This window comes from Hyla sarda, unplaced genomic scaffold (assembly GCF_029499605.1).
Source record: "Hyla sarda isolate aHylSar1 unplaced genomic scaffold, aHylSar1.hap1 scaffold_618, whole genome shotgun sequence".
NCBI classification, from domain to species: Eukaryota; Metazoa; Chordata; class Amphibia; order Anura; family Hylidae; genus Hyla; species Hyla sarda.
Genome location: NW_026610633.1, coordinates 114,480 through 139,057, shown reverse-complemented (window position 1 = coordinate 139,057; position 24,578 = coordinate 114,480). Strand labels below are relative to the sequence as shown.

Below are 24,578 nucleotides of genomic sequence, written 5' to 3'. Positions count from 1 at the left end.
TCTCAAAGTCTGTGCACAGAATTTAGCAAGGGCCTCGCACCTTCTGATGCATCAGGTAGGTGCACAATAGCATAGCCTAACCCTCTGTACTTTGGTCTATATTGATGCGGGACATAGACAGCCAGCTGATGACCAATCCATTAGTGCAATGGATGGCTGGAAGCATTTGTCTTTGCCTTTGCAATACCACAGAAGCAATGCATGGTCAATGTACAGCAATGACACACCTGTGTGAACAGCCAGGAGACCCCCCCCCCCCCCCATGTTATGTTACATAGTTACATAGTTAGTACGGTCGAAAAAAGACATATGTCCATCACGTTCAACCAGGGAATTAAGGGGTAGGGGTGTGGCGCGATATTGGGGAAGGGATGAGATTTTATATTTCTTCATAAGCATTAATCTTATTTTGTCAATTAGGAACATTCAGCACCCACCCGCTATCAAGGCAGCTGCCTATCATGTCATGCCCTACCTGCACAGGTGTGCTGGCTACTCAAATGATCCAATTAAGGAGGCCATTTAGTCAGCAGCAGCAGAAGTCCTGTGCCTGGACGCTCCAACAGGGGCCAGACACAAGCAGAAGCAGAAGCAGCAGAAGCAGCAGCAGCACCACCTTTTGTTTTTTGGCTGCAGCAGCAGCAAGGCCCACAGGGCTGGCTAGCTGGCTAGCCAGCAAGCAGGTAGCAATGAAAGTAGGAATCTTTCTTTTTAACCCTGTAAGGGGGTGGTGCACTGTACCCGAAGATACTGCCATATCGGGTCAATGCATAGGGCGACGGAAGCAAGCTTCGAAATCGGCCCCCGTTCTCAAAAATCCATTTAATATATGGTCCCCAGATAGGGGACGTATCAGATATTAAACTGATAAGAACAGATACTACACTTGATCTTAGCCAAAAGGCCGAGAAGCGATAACCGTGAAAGGGGCGGGCCCAACAAGGTCCCCTTCATGGGCACTATCACTGCTTGCTGTCAGGGAGGCTGCCAGACAATTTTCCATGCACACTCTGGGCTGGGGGGCAGTCAACCACCAGTACACACAGCAGAACCTAAACCCATACCATTATTGCTAAGCAGCAAGACAGGGGCCCATTGCACTCCCACGGGGCCTTTTTAAATGCAATCCATAACCCGGATTTGCCAGGAACCCTTCTTACTCCTCCTACTTGCATGTGACACTGGGCTTAGGATCTGCATAGGAAACACACACACAAGCACACACCTACCTTTGTTGCCTGCAGATGCCTCCTTGGCTGTCCCCAAACGGTATCAAACCAACACCCACGGGAAGCTGTAAGCATAGAGGACATGCCTGCACCCCATTGGACTTACCTGTGTGGGTTAAATCCGGGTTATTTGACAACCTATGGCGGTGATGGTTCTGCTCAGGCAGAGCAGTGCTGATGCTCCTCATAAAGCTGTCGCTGCGAAGGTTCTAGGTGACATCACAAATCCCTTTGGTTACATACACAACAAAGCTGGGTTGTTGTTGTTTACACTCTGCAAGGCCTGTGGAAGTGAGTGACATCATAGCACTGTAGTTCTGAGGGTTCAAGATGGATGCAACAATCTCCTGTTGCTTCTATGAAGGCCGTAATAGACGACATCACCAAACAGCTCCATAGTCACATACACAGCAAAGGAGAGATGTTGTTTACACCTAGTGATGTCAGTGGTATTGAGTGACATCACAGCACAGTGCTAAGGCTCCTGGGCCTGGACACAGCAGCGGCTGCAATATCTCAACGGAGAATACGTTTATATCTATGTGTGTGTGTGCGCATATATATATATATATATATATATATATATATATATATATATATATTTCTCCGCCGAAATCACTTTTAAACCCATTTCCACCTTTTTTTCCCTTCTCTTCCTCTTACTTTTTTTTCACGTTTTTTTACGTTTTTCTCCTTTTCGCCTCTTTTCTGGGCGTATTATTCTTCTTTTTCTTCTTTTTTTTCGTCTAATGCATACCCCATCAGTGCAGCAATGCTTATTCAATACCGCCAGCAGATGGAGACACTGGGGGATAATTTTCTAAGGATTTATACTGATTTTTCCTGTCTGAATTTGTCGCACAGAAAGTTGCAGGCCAAATATGTGTGACATTTCTGCGACTTTAGCTTCTAGAGCATTTTTACAACATTATACATAGGTGCTGAATACATAAAAAGCGACTGTTCAGCGACAGACAAGTCGCATCGGCTGAAAGTAGGCCAGAATGTCAGTCCATGTTGGAGCAGGTTTAGATACAGTCTAAAGCATAGATCTCAAAGTCTGTGCACAGAATTTAGCAAGGGCCTCGCACCTTCTGATGCATCAGGTAGGTGCACAATAGCATAGCCTAACCCTCTGTACTTTGGTCTATATTGATGCGGGACATAGACAGCCAGCTGATGACCAATCCATTAGTGCAATGGATGGCTGGAAGCATTTGTCTTTGCCTTTGCAATACCACAGAAGCAATGCATGGTCAATGTACAGCAATGACACACCTGTGTGAACAGCCAGGAGACCCCCCTCCCCCCCCCCCCAATGTTATGTTACATAGTTACATAGTTAGTACGGTCGAAAAAAGACATATGTCCATCACGTTCAACCAGGGAATTAAGGGGTAGGGGTGTGGCGCGATATTGGGGAAGGGATGAGATTTTATATTTCTTCATAAGCATTAATCTTATTTTGTCAATTAGGAACATTCAGCACCCACCCGCTATCAAGGCAGCTGCCTATCATGTCATGCCCTACCTGCACAGGTGTGCTGGCTACTCAAATGATCCAATTAAGGAGGCCATTTAGTCAGCAGCAGCAGAAGTCCTGTGCCTGGACGCTCCAACAGGGGCCAGACACAAGCAGAAGCAGAAGCAGCAGAAGCAGCAGCAGCACCACCTTTTGTTTTTTGGCTGCAGCAGCAGCAAGGCCCACAGGGCTGGCTAGCTGGCTAGCCAGCAAGCAGGTAGCAATGAAAGTAGGAATCTTTCTTTTTAACCCTGTAAGGGGGTGGTGCACTGTACCCGAAGATACTGCCATATCGGGTCAATGCATAGGGCGACGGAAGCAAGCTTCGAAATCGGCCCCCGTTCTCAAAAATCCATTTAATATATGGTCCCCAGATAGGGGACGTATCAGATATTAAACTGATAAGAACAGATACTACACTTGATCTTAGCCAAAAGGCCGAGAAGCGATAACCGTGAAAGGGGCGGGCCCAACAAGGTCCCCTTCATGGGCACTATCACTGCTTGCTGTCAGGGAGGCTGCCAGACAATTTTCCATGCACACTCTGGGCTGGGGGGCAGTCAACCACCAGTACACACAGCAGAACCTAAACCCATACCATTATTGCTAAGCAGCAAGACAGGGGCCCATTGCACTCCCACGGGGCCTTTTTAAATGCAATCCATAACCCGGATTTGCCAGGAACCCTTCTTACTCCTCCTACTTGCATGTGACACTGGGCTTAGGATCTGCATGGGAAACACACACACAAGCACACACCTACCTTTGTTGCCTGCAGATGCCTCCTTGGCTGTCCCCAAACGGTATCAAACCAACACCCACGGGAAGCTGTAAGCATAGAGGACATGCCTGCACCCCATTGGACTTACCTGTGTGGGTTAAATCCGGGTTATTTGACAACCTATGGCGGTGATGGTTCTGCTCAGGCAGAGCAGTGCTGATGCTCCTCATAAAGCTGTCGCTGCTGTGAAGGTTCTAGGTGACATCACAAATCCCTTTGGTTACATACACAACAAAGCTGGGTTGTTGTTGTTTACACTCTGCAAGGCCTGTGGAAGTGAGTGACATCATAGCACTGTAGTTCTGAGGGTTCAAGATGGATGCAACAATCTCCTGTTGCTTCTATGAAGGCCGTAATAGACGACATCACCAAACAGCTCCATAGTCACATACACAGCAAAGGAGAGATGTTGTTTACACCTAGTGATGTCAGTGGTATTGAGTGACATCACAGCACAGTGCTAAGGCTCCTGGGCCTGGACACAGCAGCGGCTGCAATATCTCAACGGAGAATACGTTTATATCTATGTGTGTGTGTGCGCATATATATATATATATATATATATATATATATATATATTCTCCGCCGAAATCACTTTTAAACCCATTTCCACCTTTTTTTCCCTTCTCTTCCTCTTACTTTTTTTTCACGTTTTTTTACGTTTTTCTCCTTTTCGCCTCTTTTCTGGGCGTATTATTCTTCTTTTTCTTCTTTTTTTTCGTCTAATGCATACCCCATCAGTGCAGCAATGCTTATTCAATACCGCCAGCAGATGGAGACACTGGGGGATAATTTTCTAAGGATTTATACTGATTTTTCCTGTCTGAATTTGTCGCACAGAAAGTTGCAGGCCAAATATGTGTGACATTTCTGCGACTTTAGCTTCTAGAGCATTTTTACAACATTATACATAGGTGCTGAATACATAAAAAGCGACTGTTCAGCGACAGACAAGTCGCATCGGCTGAAAGTAGGCCAGAATGTCAGTCCATGTTGGAGCAGGTTTAGATACAGTCTAAAGCATAGATCTCAAAGTCTGTGCACAGAATTTAGCAAGGGCCTCGCACCTTCTGATGCATCAGGTAGGTGCACAATAGCATAGCCTAACCCTCTGTACTTTGGTCTATATTGATGCGGGACATAGACAGCCAGCTGATGACCAATCCATTAGTGCAATGGATGGCTGGAAGCATTTGTCTTTGCCTTTGCAATACCACAGAAGCAATGCATGGTCAATGTACAGCAATGACACACCTGTGTGAACAGCCAGGAGACCCCCCCCCCCCCCCATGTTATGTTACATAGTTACATAGTTAGTACGGTCGAAAAAAGACATATGTCCATCACGTTCAACCAGGGAATTAAGGGGTAGGGGTGTGGCGCGATATTGGGGAAGGGATGAGATTTTATATTTCTTCATAAGCATTAATCTTATTTTGTCAATTAGGAACATTCAGCACCCACCCGCTATCAAGGCAGCTGCCTATCATGTCATGCCCTACCTGCACAGGTGTGCTGGCTACTCAAATGATCCAATTAAGGAGGCCATTTAGTCAGCAGCAGCAGAAGTCCTGTGCCTGGACGCTCCAACAGGGGCCAGACACAAGCAGAAGCAGAAGCAGCAGCAGCACCACCTTTTGTTTTTTGGCTGCAGCAGCAGCAAGGCCCACAGGGCTGGCTAGCTGGCTAGCCAGCAAGCAGGTAGCAATGAAAGTAGGAATCTTTCTTTTTAACCCTGTAAGGGGGTGGTGCACTGTACCCGAAGATACTGCCATATCGGGTCAATGCATAGGGCGACGGAAGCAAGCTTCGAAATCGGCCCCCGTTCTCAAAAATCCATTTAATATATGGTCCCCAGATAGGGGACGTATCAGATATTAAACTGATAAGAACAGATACTACACTTGATCTTAGCCAAAAGGCCGAGAAGCGATAACCGTGAAAGGGGCGGGCCCAACAAGGTCCCCTTCATGGGCACTATCACTGCTTGCTGTCAGGGAGGCTGCCAGACAATTTTCCATGCACACTCTGGGCTGGGGGGCAGTCAACCACCAGTACACACAGCAGAACCTAAACCCATACCATTATTGCTAAGCAGCAAGACAGGGGCCCATTGCACTCCCACGGGGCCTTTTTAAATGCAATCCATAACCCGGATTTGCCAGGAACCCTTCTTACTCCTCCTACTTGCATGTGACACTGGGCTTAGGATCTGCATAGGAAACACACACACAAGCACACACCTACCTTTGTTGCCTGCAGATGCCTCCTTGGCTGTCCCCAAACGGTATCAAACCAACACCCACGGGAAGCTGTAAGCATAGAGGACATGCCTGCACCCCATTGGACTTACCTGTGTGGGTTATATCCGGGTTATTTGACAACCTATGGCGGTGATGGTTCTGCTCAGGCAGAGCAGTGCTGATGCTCCTCATAAAGCTGTCGCTGCTGTGAAGGTTCTAGGGTGACATCACAAATCCCTTTGGTTACATACACAACAAAGCTGGGTTGTTGTTGTTTACACTCTGCAAGGCCTGTGGAAGTGAGTGACATCATAGCACTGTAGTTCTGAGGGTTCAAGATGGATGCAACAATCTCCTGTTGCTTCTATGAAGGCCGTAATAGACGACATCACCAAACAGCTCCATAGTCACATACACAGCAAAGGAGAGATGTTGTTTACACCTAGTGATGTCAGTGGTATTGAGTGACATCACAGCACAGTGCTAAGGCTCCTGGGCCTGGACACAGCAGCGGCTGCAATATCTCAACGGAGAATACGTTTATATCTATGTGTGTGTGTGCGCATATATATATATATATATATATATATATATATATATATATATATATATATTTCTCCGCCGAAATCACTTTTAAACCCATTTCCACCTTTTTTTCCCTTCTCTTCCTCTTACTTTTTTTTCACGTTTTTTTACGTTTTTCTCCTTTTCGCCTCTTTTCTGGGCGTATTATTCTTCTTTTTCTTCTTTTTTTTCGTCTAATGCATACCCCATCAGTGCAGCAATGCTTATTCAATACCGCCAGCAGATGGAGACACTGGGGGATAATTTTCTAAGGATTTATACTGATTTTTCCTGTCTGAATTTGTCGCACAGAAAGTTGCAGGCCAAATATGTGTGACATTTCTGCGACTTTAGCTTCTAGAGCATTTTTACAACATTATACATAGGTGCTGAATACATAAAAAGCGACTGTTCAGCGACAGACAAGTCGCATCGGCTGAAAGTAGGCCAGAATGTCAGTCCATGTTGGAGCAGGTTTAGATACAGTCTAAAGCATAGATCTCAAAGTCTGTGCACAGAATTTAGCAAGGGCCTCGCACCTTCTGATGCATCAGGTAGGTGCACAATAGCATAGCCTAACCCTCTGTACTTTGGTCTATATTGATGCGGGACATAGACAGCCAGCTGATGACCAATCCATTAGTGCAATGGATGGCTGGAAGCATTTGTCTTTGCCTTTGCAATACCACAGAAGCAATGCATGGTCAATGTACAGCAATGACACACCTGTGTGAACAGCCAGGAGACCCCCCCCCCCCCCCCCCATGTTATGTTACATAGTTACATAGTTAGTACGGTCGAAAAAAGACATATGTCCATCACGTTCAACCAGGGAATTAAGGGGTAGGGGTGTGGCGCGATATTGGGGAAGGGATGAGATTTTATATTTCTTCATAAGCATTAATCTTATTTTGTCAATTAGGAACATTCAGCACCCACCCGCTATCAAGGCAGCTGCCTATCATGTCATGCCCTACCTGCACAGGTGTGCTGGCTACTCAAATGATCCAATTAAGGAGGCCATTTAGTCAGCAGCAGCAGAAGTCCTGTGCCTGGACGCTCCAACAGGGGCCAGACACAAGCAGAAGCAGAAGCAGCAGAAGCAGCAGCAGCACCACCTTTTGTTTTTTGGCTGCAGCAGCAGCAAGGCCCACAGGGCTGGCTAGCTGGCTAGCCAGCAAGCAGGTAGCAATGAAAGTAGGAATCTTTCTTTTTAACCCTGTAAGGGGGTGGTGCACTGTACCCGAAGATACTGCCATATCGGGTCAATGCATAGGGCGACGGAAGCAAGCTTCGAAATCGGCCCCCGTTCTCAAAAATCCATTTAATATATGGTCCCCAGATAGGGGACGTATCAGATATTAAACTGATAAGAACAGATACTACACTTGATCTTAGCCAAAAGGCCGAGAAGCGATAACCGTGAAAGGGGCGGGCCCAACAAGGTCCCCTTCATGGGCACTATCACTGCTTGCTGTCAGGGAGGCTGCCAGACAATTTTCCATGCACACTCTGGGCTGGGGGGCAGTCAACCACCAGTACACACAGCAGAACCTAAACCCATACCATTATTGCTAAGCAGCAAGACAGGGGCCCATTGCACTCCCACGGGGCCTTTTTAAATGCAATCCATAACCCGGATTTGCCAGGAACCCTTCTTACTCCTCCTACTTGCATGTGACACTGGGCTTAGGATCTGCATAGGAAACACACACACAAGCACACACCTACCTTTGTTGCCTGCAGATGCCTCCTTGGCTGTCCCCAAACGGTATCAAACCAACACCCACGGGAAGCTGTAAGCATAGAGGACATGCCTGCACCCCATTGGACTTACCTGTGTGGGTTAAATCCGGGTTATTTGACAACCTATGGCGGTGATGGTTCTGCTCAGGCAGAGCAGTGCTGATGCTCCTCATAAAGCTGTCGCTGCTGTGAAGGTTCTAGGTGACATCACAAATCCCTTTGGTTACATACACAACAAAGCTGGGTTGTTGTTGTTTACACTCTGCAAGGCCTGTGGAAGTGAGTGACATCATAGCACTGTAGTTCTGAGGGTTCAAGATGGATGCAACAATCTCCTGTTGCTTCTATGAAGGCCGTAATAGACGACATCACCAAACAGCTCCATAGTCACATACACAGCAAAGGAGAGATGTTGTTTACACCTAGTGATGTCAGTGGTATTGAGTGACATCACAGCACAGTGCTAAGGCTCCTGGGCCTGGACACAGCAGCGGCTGCAATATCTCAACGGAGAATACGTTTATATCTATGTGTGTGTGTGCGCATATATATATATATATATATATATATATATATATATATATATATATATATATATTCTCCGCCGAAATCACTTTTAAACCCATTTCCACCTTTTTTTCCCTTCTCTTCCTCTTACTTTTTTTTCAAGTTTTTTTACATTTTTCTCCTTTTCGCCTCTTTTCTGGGCGTATTATTCTTCTTTTTCTTCTTTTTTTTCGTCTAATGCATACCCCATCAGTGCAGCAATGCTTATTCAATACCGCCAGCAGATGGAGACACTGGGGGATAATTTTCTAAGGATTTATACTGATTTTTCCTGTCTGAATTTGTCGCACAGAAAGTTGCAGGCCAAATATGTGTGACATTTCTGCGACTTTAGCTTCTAGAGCATTTTTACAACATTATACATAGGTGCTGAATACATAAAAAGCGACTGTTCAGCGACAGACAAGTCGCATCGGCTGAAAGTAGGCCAGAATGTCAGTCCATGTTGGAGCAGGTTTAGATACAGTCTAAAGCATAGATCTCAAAGTCTGTGCACAGAATTTAGCAAGGGCCTCGCACCTTCTGATGCATCAGGTAGGTGCACAATAGCATAGCCTAACCCTCTGTACTTTGGTCTATATTGATGCGGGACATAGACAGCCAGCTGATGACCAATCCATTAGTGCAATGGATGGCTGGAAGCATTTGTCTTTGCCTTTGCAATACCACAGAAGCAATGCATGGTCAATGTACAGCAATGACACACCTGTGTGAACAGCCAGGAGACCCCCCCCCCCCCCCCCCCCATGTTATGTTACATAGTTACATAGTTAGTACGGTCGAAAAAAGACATATGTCCATCACGTTCAACCAGGGAATTAAGGGGTAGGGGTGTGGCGCGATATTGGGGAAGGGATGAGATTTTATATTTCTTCATAAGCATTAATCTTATTTTGTCAATTAGGAACATTCAGCACCCACCCGCTATCAAGGCAGCTGCCTATCATGTCATGCCCTACCTGCACAGGTGTGCTGGCTACTCAAATGATCCAATTAAGGAGGCCATTTAGTCAGCAGCAGCAGAAGTCCTGTGCCTGGACGCTCCAACAGGGGCCAGACACAAGCAGAAGCAGAAGCAGCAGAAGCAGCAGCAGCACCACCTTTTGTTTTTTGGCTGCAGCAGCAGCAAGGCCCACAGGGCTGGCTAGCTGGCTAGCCAGCAAGCAGGTAGCAATGAAAGTAGGAATCTTTCTTTTTAACCCTGTAAGGGGGTGGTGCACTGTACCCGAAGATACTGCCATATCGGGTCAATGCATAGGGCGACGGAAGCAAGCTTCGAAATCGGCCCCCGTTCTCAAAAATCCATTTAATATATGGTCCCCAGATAGGGGACGTATCAGATATTAAACTGATAAGAACAGATACTACACTTGATCTTAGCCAAAAGGCCGAGAAGCGATAACCGTGAAAGGGGCGGGCCCAACAAGGTCCCCTTCATGGGCACTATCACTGCTTGCTGTCAGGGAGGCTGCCAGACAATTTTCCATGCACACTCTGGGCTGGGGGGCAGTCAACCACCAGTACACACAGCAGAACCTAAACCCATACCATTATTGCTAAGCAGCAAGACAGGGGCCCATTGCACTCCCACGGGGCCTTTTTAAATGCAATCCATAACCCGGATTTGCCAGGAACCCTTCTTACTCCTCCTACTTGCATGTGACACTGGGCTTAGGATCTGCATAGGAAACACACACACAAGCACACACCTACCTTTGTTGCCTGCAGATGCCTCCTTGGCTGTCCCCAAACGGTATCAAACCAACACCCACGGGAAGCTGTAAGCATAGAGGACATGCCTGCACCCCATTGGACTTACCTGTGTGGGTTAAATCCGGGTTATTTGACAACCTATGGCGGTGATGGTTCTGCTCAGGCAGAGCAGTGCTGATGCTCCTCATAAAGCTGTCGCTGCTGTGAAGGTTCTAGGTGACATCACAAATCCCTTTGGTTACATACACAACAAAGCTGGGTTGTTGTTGTTTACACTCTGCAAGGCCTGTGGAAGTGAGTGACATCATAGCACTGTAGTTCTGAGGGTTCAAGATGGATGCAACAATCTCCTGTTGCTTCTATGAAGGCCGTAATAGACGACATCACCAAACAGCTCCATAGTCACATACACAGCAAAGGAGAGATGTTGTTTACACCTAGTGATGTCAGTGGTATTGAGTGACATCACAGCACAGTGCTAAGGCTCCTGGGCCTGGACACAGCAGCGGCTGCAATATCTCAACGGAGAATACGTTTATATCTATGTGTGTGTGTGCGCATATATATATATATATATATATATATATATATATATATATATATATTTCTCCGCCGAAATCACTTTTAAACCCATTTCCACCTTTTTTTCCCTTCTCTTCCTCTTACTTTTTTTTCACGTTTTTTTACGTTTTTCTCCTTTTCGCCTCTTTTCTGGGCGTATTATTCTTCTTTTTCTTCTTTTTTTTCGTCTAATGCATACCCCATCAGTGCAGCAATGCTTATTCAATACCGCCAGCAGATGGAGACACTGGGGGATAATTTTCTAAGGATTTATACTGATTTTTCCTGTCTGAATTTGTCGCACAGAAAGTTGCAGGCCAAATATGTGTGACATTTCTGCGACTTTAGCTTCTAGAGCATTTTTACAACATTATACATAGGTGCTGAATACATAAAAAGCGACTGTTCAGCGACAGACAAGTCGCATCGGCTGAAAGTAGGCCAGAATGTCAGTCCATGTTGGAGCAGGTTTAGATACAGTCTAAAGCATAGATCTCAAAGTCTGTGCACAGAATTTAGCAAGGGCCTCGCACCTTCTGATGCATCAGGTAGGTGCACAATAGCATAGCCTAACCCTCTGTACTTTGGTCTATATTGATGCGGGACATAGACAGCCAGCTGATGACCAATCCATTAGTGCAATGGATGGCTGGAAGCATTTGTCTTTGCCTTTGCAATACCACAGAAGCAATGCATGGTCAATGTACAGCAATGACACACCTGTGTGAACAGCCAGGAGACCCCCCCCCCCCCCCCCCATGTTATGTTACATAGTTACATAGTTAGTACGGTCGAAAAAAGACATATGTCCATCACGTTCAACCAGGGAATTAAGGGGTAGGGGTGTGGCGCGATATTGGGGAAGGGATGAGATTTTATATTTCTTCATAAGCATTAATCTTATTTTGTCAATTAGGAACATTCAGCACCCACCCGCTATCAAGGCAGCTGCCTATCATGTCATGCCCTACCTGCACAGGTGTGCTGGCTACTCAAATGATCCAATTAAGGAGGCCATTTAGTCAGCAGCAGCAGAAGTCCTGTGCCTGGACGCTCCAACAGGGGCCAGACACAAGCAGAAGCAGAAGCAGCAGAAGCAGCAGCAGCACCACCTTTTGTTTTTTGGCTGCAGCAGCAGCAAGGCCCACAGGGCTGGCTAGCTGGCTAGCCAGCAAGCAGGTAGCAATGAAAGTAGGAATCTTTCTTTTTAACCCTGTAAGGGGGTGGTGCACTGTACCCGAAGATACTGCCATATCGGGTCAATGCATAGGGCGACGGAAGCAAGCTTCGAAATCGGCCCCCGTTCTCAAAAATCCATTTAATATATGGTCCCCAGATAGGGGACGTATCAGATATTAAACTGATAAGAACAGATACTACACTTGATCTTAGCCAAAAGGCCGAGAAGCGATAACCGTGAAAGGGGCGGGCCCAACAAGGTCCCCTTCATGGGCACTATCACTGCTTGCTGTCAGGGAGGCTGCCAGACAATTTTCCATGCACACTCTGGGCTGGGGGGCAGTCAACCACCAGTACACACAGCAGAACCTAAACCCATACCATTATTGCTAAGCAGCAAGACAGGGGCCCATTGCACTCCCACGGGGCCTTTTTAAATGCAATCCATAACCCGGATTTGCCAGGAACCCTTCTTACTCCTCCTACTTGCATGTGACACTGGGCTTAGGATCTGCATAGGAAACACACACACAAGCACACACCTACCTTTGTTGCCTGCAGATGCCTCCTTGGCTGTCCCCAAACGGTATCAAACCAACACCCACGGGAAGCTGTAAGCATAGAGGACATGCCTGCACCCCATTGGACTTACCTGTGTGGGTTAAATCCGGGTTATTTGACAACCTATGGCGGTGATGGTTCTGCTCAGGCAGAGCAGTGCTGATGCTCCTCATAAAGCTGTCGCTGCTGTGAAGGTTCTAGGTGACATCACAAATCCCTTTGGTTACATACACAACAAAGCTGGGTTGTTGTTGTTTACACTCTGCAAGGCCTGTGGAAGTGAGTGACATCATAGCACTGTAGTTCTGAGGGTTCAAGATGGATGCAACAATCTCCTGTTGCTTCTATGAAGGCCGTAATAGACGACATCACCAAACAGCTCCATAGTCACATACACAGCAAAGGAGAGATGTTGTTTACACCTAGTGATGTCAGTGGTATTGAGTGACATCACAGCACAGTGCTAAGGCTCCTGGGCCTGGACACAGCAGCGGCTGCAATATCTCAACGGAGAATACGTTTATATCTATGTGTGTGTGTGCGCATATATATATATATATATATATATATATATATATATATATTTCTCCGCCGAAATCACTTTTAAACCCATTTCCACCTTTTTTTCCCTTCTCTTCCTCTTACTTTTTTTTCACGTTTTTTTACGTTTTTCTCCTTTTCGCCTCTTTTCTGGGCGTATTATTCTTCTTTTTCTTCTTTTTTTTCGTCTAATGCATACCCCATCAGTGCAGCAATGCTTATTCAATACCGCCAGCAGATGGAGACACTGGGGGATAATTTTCTAAGGATTTATACTGATTTTTCCTGTCTGAATTTGTCGCACAGAAAGTTGCAGGCCAAATATGTGTGACATTTCTGCGACTTTAGCTTCTAGAGCATTTTTACAACATTATACATAGGTGCTGAATACATAAAAAGCGACTGTTCAGCGACAGACAAGTCGCATCGGCTGAAAGTAGGCCAGAATGTCAGTCCATGTTGGAGCAGGTTTAGATACAGTCTAAAGCATAGATCTCAAAGTCTGTGCACAGAATTTAGCAAGGGCCTCGCACCTTCTGATGCATCAGGTAGGTGCACAATAGCATAGCCTAACCCTCTGTACTTTGGTCTATATTGATGCGGGACATAGACAGCCAGCTGATGACCAATCCATTAGTGCAATGGATGGCTGGAAGCATTTGTCTTTGCCTTTGCAATACCACAGAAGCAATGCATGGTCAATGTACAGCAATGACACACCTGTGTGAACAGCCAGGAGACCCCCCCCCCCCCCCCCCCCCCATGTTATGTTACATAGTTACATAGTTAGTACGGTCGAAAAAAGACATATGTCCATCACGTTCAACCAGGGAATTAAGGGGTAGGGGTGTGGCGCGATATTGGGGAAGGGATGAGATTTTATATTTCTTCATAAGCATTAATCTTATTTTGTCAATTAGGAACATTCAGCACCCACGCGCTATCAAGGCAGCTGCCTATCATGTCATGCCCTACCTGCACAGGTGTGCTGGCTACTCAAATGATCCAATTAAGGAGGCCATTTAGTCAGCAGCAGCAGAAGTCCTGTGCCTGGACGCTCCAACAGGGGCCAGACACAAGCAGAAGCAGAAGCAGCAGAAGCAGCAGCAGCACCACCTTTTGTTTTTTGGCTGCAGCAGCAGCAAGGCCCACAGGGCTGGCTAGCTGGCTAGCCAGCAAGCAGGTAGCAATGAAAGTAGGAATCTTTCTTTTTAACCCTGTAAGGGGGTGGTGCACTGTACCCGAAGATACTGCCATATCGGGTCAATGCATAGGGCGACGGAAGCAAGCTTCGAAATCGGCCCCCGTTCTCAAAAATCCATTTAATATATGGTCCCCAGATAGGGGACGTATCAGATATTAAACTGATAAGAACAGATACTACACTTGATCTTAGCCAAAAGGCCGAGAAGCGATAACCGTGAAAGGGGCGGGCCCAACAAGGTCCCCTTCATGGGCACTATCACTGCTTGCTGTCAGGGAGGCTGCCAGACAATTTTCCATGCACACTCTGGGCTGGGGGGCAGTCAACCACCAGTACACACAGCAGAACCTAAACCCATACCATTATTGCTAAGCAGCAAGACAGGGGCCCATTGCACTCCCACGGGGCCTTTTTAAATGCAATCCATAACCCGGATTTGCCAGGAACCCTTCTTACTCCTCCTACTTGCATGTGACACTGGGCTTAGGATCTGCATAGGAAACACACACACAAGCACACACCTACCTTTGTTGCCTGCAGATGCCTCCTTGGCTGTCCCCAAACGGTATCAAACCAACACCCACGGGAAGCTGTAAGCATAGAGGACATGCCTGCACCCCATTGGACTTACCTGTGTGGGTTAAATCCGGGTTATTTGACAACCTATGGCGGTGATGGTTCTGCTCAGGCAGAGCAGTGCTGATGCTCCTCATAAAGCTGTCGCTGCTGTGAAGGTTCTAGGTGACATCACAAATCCCTTTGGTTACATACACAACAAAGCTGGGTTGTTGTTGTTTACACTCTGCAAGGCCTGTGGAAGTGAGTGACATCATAGCACTGTAGTTCTGAGGGTTCAAGATGGATGCAACAATCTCCTGTTGCTTCTATGAAGGCCGTAATAGACGACATCACCAAACAGCTCCATAGTCACATACACAGCAAAGGAGAGATGTTGTTTACACCTAGTGATGTCAGTGGTATTGAGTGACATCACAGCACAGTGCTAAGGCTCCTGGGCCTGGACACAGCAGCGGCTGCAATATCTCAACGGAGAATACGTTTATATCTATGTGTGTGTGTGCGCATATATATATATATATATATATATATATATATATATATATATATATTTCTCCGCCGAAATCACTTTTAAACCCATTTCCACCTTTTTTTCCCTTCTCTTCCTCTTACTTTTTTTTCACGTTTTTTTACGTTTTTCTCCTTTTCGCCTCTTTTCTGGGCGTATTATTCTTCTTTTTCTTCTTTTTTTTCGTCTAATGCATACCCCATCAGTGCAGCAATGCTTATTCAATACCGCCAGCAGATGGAGACACTGGGGGATAATTTTCTAAGGATTTATACTGATTTTTCCTGTCTGAATTTGTCGCACAGAAAGTTGCAGGCCAAATATGTGTGACATTTCTGCGACTTTAGCTTCTAGAGCATTTTTACAACATTATACATAGGTGCTGAATACATAAAAAGCGACTGTTCAGCGACAGACAAGTCGCATCGGCTGAAAGTAGGCCAGAATGTCAGTCCATGTTGGAGCAGGTTTAGATACAGTCTAAAGCATAGATCTCAAAGTCTGTGCACAGAATTTAGCAAGGGCCTCGCACCTTCTGATGCATCAGGTAGGTGCACAATAGCATAGCCTAACCCTCTGTACTTTGGTCTATATTGATGCGGGACATAGACAGCCAGCTGATGACCAATCCATTAGTGCAATGGATGGCTGGAAGCATTTGTCTTTGCCTTTGCAATACCACAGAAGCAATGCATGGTCAATGTACAGCAATGACACACCTGTGTGAACAGCCAGGAGACCCCCCCATGTTATGTTACATAGTTACATAGTTAGTACGGTCGAAAAAAGACATATGTCCATCACGTTCAACCAGGGAATTAAGGGGTAGGGGTGTGGCGCGATATTGGGGAAGGGATGAGATTTTATATTTCTTCATAAGCATTAATCTTATTTTGTCAATTAGGAACATTCAGCACCCACCCGCTATCAAGGCAGCTGCCTATCATGTCATGCCCTACCTGCACAGGTGTGCTGGCTACTCAAATGATCCAATTAAGGAGGCCATTTAGTCAGCAGCAGCAGAAGTCCTGTGCCTGGACGCTCCAACAGGGGCCAGACACAAGCAGAAGCAGAAGCAGCAGAAGCAGCAGCAGCACCACCTTTTGTTTTTTGGCTGCAGCAGCAGCAAGGCCCACAGGGCTGGCTAGCTGGCTAGCCAGCAAGCAGGTAGCAATGAAAGTAGGAATCTTTCTTTTTAACCCTGTAAGGGGGTGGTGCACTGTACCCGAAGATACTGCCATATCGGGTCAATGCATAGGGCGACGGAAGCAAGCTTCGAAATCGGCCCCCGTTCTCAAAAATCCATTTAATATATGGTCCCCAGATAGGGGACGTATCAGATATTAAACTGATAAGAACAGATTTTTTTTGATTGAAAGAGCTTTATTTTCCGTTCAGTCATTACAAGTCGTACAATAAATTACAGTCACACAAAGCATGATAGTACAATACACAGCAAAGGTTCCCTAAGCTATACATCGCACACCATGCTACTCTAACATTCAGCTCAATCCTGCAATAGAAAAGCACAAGAGATCAAACAAAAACCAAATAATACAATCTGTGATCGGGGTAGGGGTGTGGGCGACTATGTGGGGGTAGGGAGGGGGCGGATCACAGGGCCAAACTGTTGGGCTGTATCTTCAGGGAGACATGGGAGAAGGAGAGGGGTCTTCACTCCTCTTCTTCCTCATCAACGGCCGAGCTGTCCAAGATGGAATAGTCTCTAAGCAGGTTCTTGATGAACCTGCGGCAGTCCCGGACGGACATGTTTTCCCTGTTGATCACGAGGCGGTTCCTGGAGAGCCACACTGCGTCCTTAAAACAGTTCATAAGGCGCCAGGCCTCCTGGATGGCCTCCACGTCGTGGGTCCCAGGGAACAGGCCGTAAAGCACCGAATGGTACGATAGGCAGCTCCTGGGCACTGAGTCTCTGAGTTCCTGTTCTAGGGCGTCCAACAGACCCTGTGCAAAGGGGCACTGCCAAAACACGTGGAAAGATGTTTCCTCCACGTAGGGGCAACGGGGGCAGTACCGGGTCTTGCACAGGTTGCGGGCATGCATGAATGACCTGAGAGAGAGACCTCCCATGACGGCCATCCACGACAAGTCCTTGTGTCCATTGGTAAGCCGCTTTGAGGCCACATTGTTCCAAACTGTCTCTGCAGTGGCTGCGGGGAGTCCCGGAACCAGCTCGGTCGAGTCCTTAGCTCGGATGAGCTTGTGGATTGTCTTTGGCTTCCATAGGTCTGGTTTCAGTCCTTCCAGCTGGTGCTCCCTCACAAACCGGACAACATCCCCATAGAACCAGGGAGTGTTCCAGTTGTAAGGGATGGAGCTGTCCCACTTGTCCCAGCCCAGCTGTCTCCAGAGGGGCATGAGAAGCAAGCGAGACATGGACCTGCCCGCTGAGCCAGTCTTTTCTACAAGAGTCCGCTGCACCGTGACACATGCAAAGGAGGCCCTCAGCAGAGCGGGGATGTCGGGTATTCCCTTCCCTCCCTTGCGGGGTTCCTTGTACATCACGGTCCTCTTGACTCTGTCCATTTTGCCCCAGACGAAGCCAAACACTGTCCGGGTGATGGCCTTGCAAACGGTGGTATGGGGAGGCCAGGCCTGTGCGGTATATTGGAGCACAGGCAAAACTTCACTCCGCAGGACAAGTGCCTTGCCTTCCATCGTGAGCTTTCTGGAGCTCCACAGTCCGATCTTTGAGTTTATCCTTCCTAGTCGGTCTTGCCAAGACTTAAGGGCCGCTCCTTCCTTCCCGAACCAGACTCCAAGAATTTGAATGAAGTCCGGCTTAATAGTAAAGGGGAAGGGGGCGGAAGAAGCCAGGTGCCACTCCCCGAAGAGCATGGCCTCCGACTTCCCACAGTTGACTTTTGCCCCCGAAGCTCTGCCGAAGTCCTCGCAGGTCTGGACGAGTGCAGTCACCGAACGCTGGTCAGCGCAGAAGACGGTCACGTCGTCCATGTAGAGCGAGCACTTGACCTCGTGGCGATCTGGTCCTGGTGCGGTGATCCCTCTGATCTCTCCATTCTGCCGGATAGTCTCAGCGAAGAGCTCTATAACACAAACAAAAAGGAGAGGTGAAAGAGGGCAGCCTTGTCTAACCCCTGAAAGAATGGAAAAGGGGTCAGTCTTCCAGCCGTTCACCAACACCGTGCTGTAAATGTCAAAATACATAACGTTAACAAAAGAGCAAAACATCTTCCCCAGACCCAGCCTGCGCAAAACCCTGTCCATGAATGCGTGGGAGACACGGTCGAACGCCTTCTCCTGATCTAAGCTGACCAGGGCGGCGCGGCCCCCGCGGTCCTGGATGTAATGGACCGTGTCTCTCACAAGGGCAAGGCTGTCGGCAATCCTGCGGCCAGGAATGCTGCAGGTCTGGTCCGGATGGACGATCTGCCCCATGACAGGTTTCAGCCTGTTGGCCAGCACCTTGGCGAGGATCTTGTAGTCCACGTTCAGGAGAGAGATGGGACGCCAGTTTTTCAGGTCACATCTCTCCCCCTTCCGCTTATACAAGATCGTGATCATCCCTTCCCTCAACGACGGAGGCATTCTGCCCCCCACCACCATCTCCTCGTACACCTCCAACAGGTCCGGACAGATCAGGTCACCCAGCGCTACGTAGAGCTCGGCCGGGAGACCGTCACTGCCCGGGGTCCTGCCGGGCTTAAAGGATCTAGCGGCAGAGAGCAGCTCCCCCACCGTCAAGGGATCGTCCATAGCCGCCGCACCTGCGGGATCAACAACGTTAGTGACACCTGACAGGAACCTCTCGGCGGCTTCGGGGTCGGATGACTTGGGGGCGTAGAGGTTGCTGTAGAAGTCGTGGATGACCCCCATCACTTCCTCCTTGCCGCTCCTCATGTGTCCGGTCTCATCTCGTAGCTCAGTCAGGGGCGTGTGGCCGGCATGGAGCTTCCTGAAAAAGAAAGAGTTACATTTCTCACCCTTCTCCAGGTTCTCCACCTTGGAACGAAAGACGATTCGCTTGGATTCCTCCTCAAAGTGCCTTTTCAAGCTCTTTTTGGTCTCCTCCAGCTCCTCCCTGACGTCCCAGCCACACTGGAGCAGGTCCTGCAGGGACCGCAGCTCGCGCTGCAGTTTCCTCAAGTCCCACTTCTTCGCACACGCCTGTTGTCTGCCTTTTGCCTGAAAGAAACAACGGAATTCGACTTTAACATATTCCCACCAATCGCTGATGCACTTGAACAGACATTTGTCATTTCGCCATACAAGGTACGCATCCCTAAGTTCCTCCATGACCTCCCTCTGCTCCAACAGGGCACAATTCAACTTCCAGGAGCCTGGGCCAGGAGGGAATCCATGGCCCAGAGTCCCCCGGAATCGAATGGCCCTGTGGTCAGAGAAGAAGCAGGGGACCATAGAGTACGACACCTTTCTGACTGCTCTCGAAGTGAAGATGAAGTCTATCCGAGAACGGAGCGAGCCATCGGGGCGGCTCCACGTATAGTTTACGGAGCCGTTCCCGATGGACCCGACAACGTCCTGCAAGGATGCCTCCGTCACCATCTCAATCAGCAGTTTAGACGTCACGTCCAGGTTGGCGGATGTGCCAGAACTGCGCCCGTCCACCTCAATGGGGCAGTTGAAGTCACCACCCAACACTACTGCCCTAGTGGTGGCGAGTTCAGCCCGCAGGGCCTGGAGAACCTCCAGTCGGACATCCCTCTCAGGGGAGGCGTACACGTTGATGAGCCGCACGGGCTCACCCGCCCAGGAACCGTCTGCGACAAGAAGTCTGCCACAGACGAGCTCCCGGACGGAATCAAGTGCAAAGTTACCTCCCCTGATCAGGATGGCCACCCCCGCAGACCTATTGTCGCCCCCACCAGACCAGTAGGAAGGGCCGTGAGGCCACTGCCTGGCCAGATGGTTGTAAGACCTAGAAGCAGACAAAGCACATTCCTGCAACATGTAAACATCACACCTCTGGGAATCTAAGAACGTAAGAACAGTCTGGAATCTAAACCAAGCTCTAATACTCCTCACATTAATGCAGAAGATGTTGAGATCAGCCATGGGAATAAAAAAAAAAAGAGAGGTTAGTTCTGATACTAGTTACCAGTCTGGTCGGACGGGTCCTCTTCTCTGGCGCCTGTCGGCTCGTGTGGCTTCTCGTAGCGCCCTTCCAAGAACTCGTCGTAGACCGTGTTGGACGGAGTGTCCAGGATTTTCTTAACCTCTGGGTCCTGCAGCAGCTCCTCCATAGATTGAGCTTGGACTGGCTCTGCTTGGACCTGCTCCACTTGGGCCTGCTCCATCACCTCCTCTCCTTCTGAAGCCTCAGGGCTCTCGCAGACCTGCTCCATCTCCTCCTCCTCATCTGAAGCTTGAGGGGTTTCGCAGGTCTCGATTATCTTTCTTTTGTGGGACTCTTCTGATACGTTGTCCCTTCCTTTCCTCTTCCTCTGTATGGTACCTGGGGGAGGAAGCACAGGAAAGTCCTCCGAAGGGCGGGCACCAGCAGCTGGAGGGGGGTTAGGTGCTGCTGGGCCAGGAGAGAAAGGAGGCTGGGTGGGGCGGGGGGCAGGAGAGAGTGCCCGGGCAGGGGAGGATGGGGCAGGGGTGGGCCGGGCAGGGGAGGACGGGGCAGGGGTGGGCCGGGCAGGGGAGGACGGGGCAGGGGTGGGCCGGGGTGGGGTACGGGGGGCAGGGGTGGGGCGGGATGGGGCAGGAGGGGCAGGGGTGGGACGGGATGGGGCAGGGGTGGGACGGGATGGGGCAGGGGTGGGACGGGATGGGGCAGGGGTGGGGCGGGATGGGGCAGGGGTGGGGCGGGATGGGGCAGGAGATGGGGCGGGAGGGGCAGGGGATGGGGCGGGAGGGGCAGGGGAGGGGCGGGACGGGGCAGGGGTGGTGGCTTTCGCCTTCTTACCCTCCTTGGTCGGCTTGGCCATCCGTGGTGTTGGCTCCGGAGCTGGGGCTGGCTTCGGTGCTCTCGCTGCCACAGATGCCCATGTTCTCTCCCTCTGGGGGCAGTCCTTGTAGCTGTGGGCTGCCAGTCCGCAGAGGTTGCAGGTCTTGCTCTTGGGGCAGTCCTTGGTCGTGTGACCTGTCACACGGCAATACCTGCAGGCATCCTCCGTACAGTCCTTGCCCTCGTGGCCCATCTTGCCACATCTCCTGCAGGTCTGCGGCATGTCCGGGTAGAAGATAAGTCCTGTGGAGTTGCCCAAGGAAAATGTCGTTGGCAGGTGCTGTAGTCCGTCTGGAGAAGCAGGGTTCTTGTTGAGTCTGACGACCACAGACCACTTGCAGGTCCAGTATCCGAGTGAGTTCAGGATGCGGGTGGGCTCCCTCACCACGGTGCAGAAGCGCTTCAGGAAGGTCGAGATGTCCGTGCCTGGGGTGTGTGGGTTCCGCATTGAGACCGTCACCCGCCTCTCCTCTCTTTGAATAAGGCAGTTGCCCACAAAGCGAGAGAAAGGGGATTCGGGACTCGCCGCTTTCACCACCTCCCAGTATCTTCTACAGGTCCCAATGGTGGCAAAGGTGATGTAGAAGATTCCCGAAAAGAAGGTTGCTATTCCCAGGGTGTCAGCCGTGGGGAAGCCTTGATCCGCCAGCATCTTCTTGCAGAACACGTCGTGGGACATGTCCGGCACCCTTCCGTCCACGGGCTTGAGCTTCAAGGCAACAGTCTGCCTCATCCAGGGCTCCAGGGTTGGAGCTTCCAGGTTAGGAATTCTGCCGCCCTTCTGCCTTGCCGTGGTGGAGGTTGAAGCTTGCTGTGGTTGGGGCTGGACCTCCAGGCCTTGCCCTGCAGCCTCCTGGGTGGACTTGCTGGTTGAGGCCATGGCTTCTTCCAGCAGGCTCTTTTCCGCTTCCTTGCTTGCTTGTGGAGAGAGGCTTCGCAAAGTCTTCTTTCCCGGGTGGGAGGAGCTATGCAGATCCGGTCCCGGTGGGAGGAGCTATGCAAATCCTTCTCCAGAGGCAGCGAGTTTCTTCGAAAAGATTCTGCGCCGCCTTCCTCTTCGCCGCTGTTCCGGAATTCACCGCCGATTCCCTTCTTCCAGGTTCTTCGTCGGCTTCTTCCGGAGCTGCAGTCTTCAAGATCTTCTCCTTCTTCAGATGTTCCGAGGCAGGCAGGAGACGATCTTCAGGTGGTATGCTCTAGAGAAATGCGGTTCTAATAAGAACGAAAAGTACTGCAATCGTACTACGCAAAATCTCTACCACAATGCTTGGAGTTCTTCAGACCGTAGCGATCATGGTATCTCCCCTGCCAGGTAATCTGTTCTGATAAGAACAGATACTACACTTGATCTTAGCCAAAAGGCCGAGAAGCGATAACCGTGAATGGGGCGGGCCCAACAAGGTCCCCTTCATGGGCACTATCACTGCTTGCTGTCAGGGAGGCTGCCAGACAATTTTCCATGCACACTCTGGGCTGGGGGGCAGTCAACCACCAGTACACACAGCAGAACCTAAACCCATACCATTATTGCTAAGCAGCAAGACAGGGGCCCATTGCACTCCCACGGGGCCTTTTTAAATGCAATCCATAACCCGGATTTGCCAGGAACCCTTCTTACTCCTCCTACTTGCATGTGACACTGGGCTTAGGATCTGCATAGGAAACACACACACAAGCACACACCTACCTTTGTTGCCTGCAGATGCCTCCTTGGCTGTCCCCAAACGGTATCAAACCAACACCCACGGGAAGCTGTAAGCATAGAGGACATGCCTGCACCCCATTGGACTTACCTGTGTGGGTTAAATCCGGGTTATTTGACAACCTATGGCGGTGATGGTTCTGCTCAGGCAGAGCAGTGCTGATGCTCCTCATAAAGCTGTCGCTGCTGTGAAGGTTCTAGGTGACATCACAAATCCCTTTGGTTACATACACAACAAAGCTGGGTTGTTGTTGTTTACACTCTGCAAGGCCTGTGGAAGTGAGTGACATCATAGCACTGTAGTTCTGAGGGTTCAAGATGGATGCAACAATCTCCTGTTGCTTCTATGAAGGCCGTAATAGACGACATCACCAAACAGCTCCATAGTCACATACACAGCAAAGGAGAGATGTTGTTTACACCTAGTGATGTCAGTGGTATTGAGTGACATCACAGCACAGTGCTAAGGCTCCTGGGCCTGGACACAGCAGCGGCTGCAATATCTCAACGGAGAATACGTTTATATCTATGTGTGTGTGTGCGCATATATATATATATATATATATATATATATATATATATATATATATATATTTCTCCGCCGAAATCACTTTTAAACCCATTTCCACCTTTTTTTCCCTTCTCTTCCTCTTACTTTTTTTTCACGTTTTTTTACGTTTTTCTCCTTTTCGCCTCTTTTCTGGGCGTATTATTCTTCTTTTTCTTCTTTTTTTTCGTCTAATGCATACCCCATCAGTGCAGCAATGCTTATTCAATACCGCCAGCAGATGGAGACACTGGGGGATAATTTTCTAAGGATTTATACTGATTTTTCCTGTCTGAATTTGTCGCACAGAAAGTTGCAGGCCAAATATGTGTGACATTTCTGCGACTTTAGCTTCTAGAGCATTTTTACAACATTATACATAGGTGCTGAATACATAAAAAGCGACTGTTCAGCGACAGACAAGTCGCATCGGCTGAAAGTAGGCCAGAATGTCAGTCCATGTTGGAGCAGGTTTAGATACAGTCTAAAGCATAGATCTCAAAGTCTGTGCACAGAATTTAGCAAGGGCCTCGCACCTTCTGATGCATCAGGTAGGTGCACAATAGCATAGCCTAACCCTCTGTACTTTGGTCTATATTGATGCGGGACATAGACAGCCAGCTGATGACCAATCCATTAGTGCAATGGATGGCTGGAAGCATTTGTCTTTGCCTTTGCAATACCACAGAAGCAATGCATGGTCAATGTACAGCAATGACACACCTGTGTGAACAGCCAGGAGACCCCCCCCCCCCCCATGTTATGTTACATAGTTACATAGTTAGTACGGTCGAAAAAAGACATATGTCCATCACGTTCAACCAGGGAATTAAGGGGTAGGGGTGTGGCGCGATATTGGGGAAGGGATGAGATTTT

At 48.8% G+C, this 24,578-nt stretch overlaps 7 non-coding genes and 2 pseudogenes across 7 annotated transcripts; all 9 read right to left on the bottom strand.

The window, feature by feature from the left end:
* Window positions 1-725: 725 nt before the first annotated feature.
* LOC130341356 (U2 spliceosomal RNA) lies at window positions 726-916 on the bottom strand. Its single transcript, XR_008881306.1, has one exon. It is a non-coding gene; the product is annotated as a U2 spliceosomal RNA (small nuclear RNA).
* Window positions 917-3,010: 2,094 nt separating this feature from the next.
* On the bottom strand, window positions 3,011-3,201 carry LOC130341355 (U2 spliceosomal RNA). The gene has a single exon (XR_008881305.1). It is a non-coding gene; the product is annotated as a U2 spliceosomal RNA (small nuclear RNA).
* Window positions 3,202-5,275: 2,074 nt separating this feature from the next.
* On the bottom strand, window positions 5,276-5,466 carry LOC130341354 (U2 spliceosomal RNA). Its single transcript, XR_008881304.1, has one exon. It is a non-coding gene; the product is annotated as a U2 spliceosomal RNA (small nuclear RNA).
* Window positions 5,467-7,566: 2,100 nt separating this feature from the next.
* On the bottom strand, window positions 7,567-7,757 carry LOC130341353 (U2 spliceosomal RNA). The gene has a single exon (XR_008881303.1). It is a non-coding gene; the product is annotated as a U2 spliceosomal RNA (small nuclear RNA).
* Window positions 7,758-9,861: 2,104 nt separating this feature from the next.
* LOC130341351 (U2 spliceosomal RNA) lies at window positions 9,862-10,052 on the bottom strand. Its single transcript, XR_008881302.1, has one exon. It is a non-coding gene; the product is annotated as a U2 spliceosomal RNA (small nuclear RNA).
* Window positions 10,053-12,147: 2,095 nt separating this feature from the next.
* Window positions 12,148-12,338, bottom strand: LOC130341350 (U2 spliceosomal RNA). The gene has a single exon (XR_008881301.1). It is a non-coding gene; the product is annotated as a U2 spliceosomal RNA (small nuclear RNA).
* A 2,093-nt stretch (window positions 12,339-14,431) lies between these two features.
* On the bottom strand, window positions 14,432-14,622 carry LOC130341349 (U2 spliceosomal RNA). Its single transcript, XR_008881300.1, has one exon. It is a non-coding gene; the product is annotated as a U2 spliceosomal RNA (small nuclear RNA).
* Window positions 14,623-16,706: 2,084 nt separating this feature from the next.
* On the bottom strand, window positions 16,707-16,882 carry LOC130341304 (U2 spliceosomal RNA; annotated as a pseudogene).
* A 5,775-nt stretch (window positions 16,883-22,657) lies between these two features.
* LOC130341322 (U2 spliceosomal RNA) lies at window positions 22,658-22,827 on the bottom strand (annotated as a pseudogene).
* Between the last annotated feature and the right edge of the window lie 1,751 nt (window positions 22,828-24,578).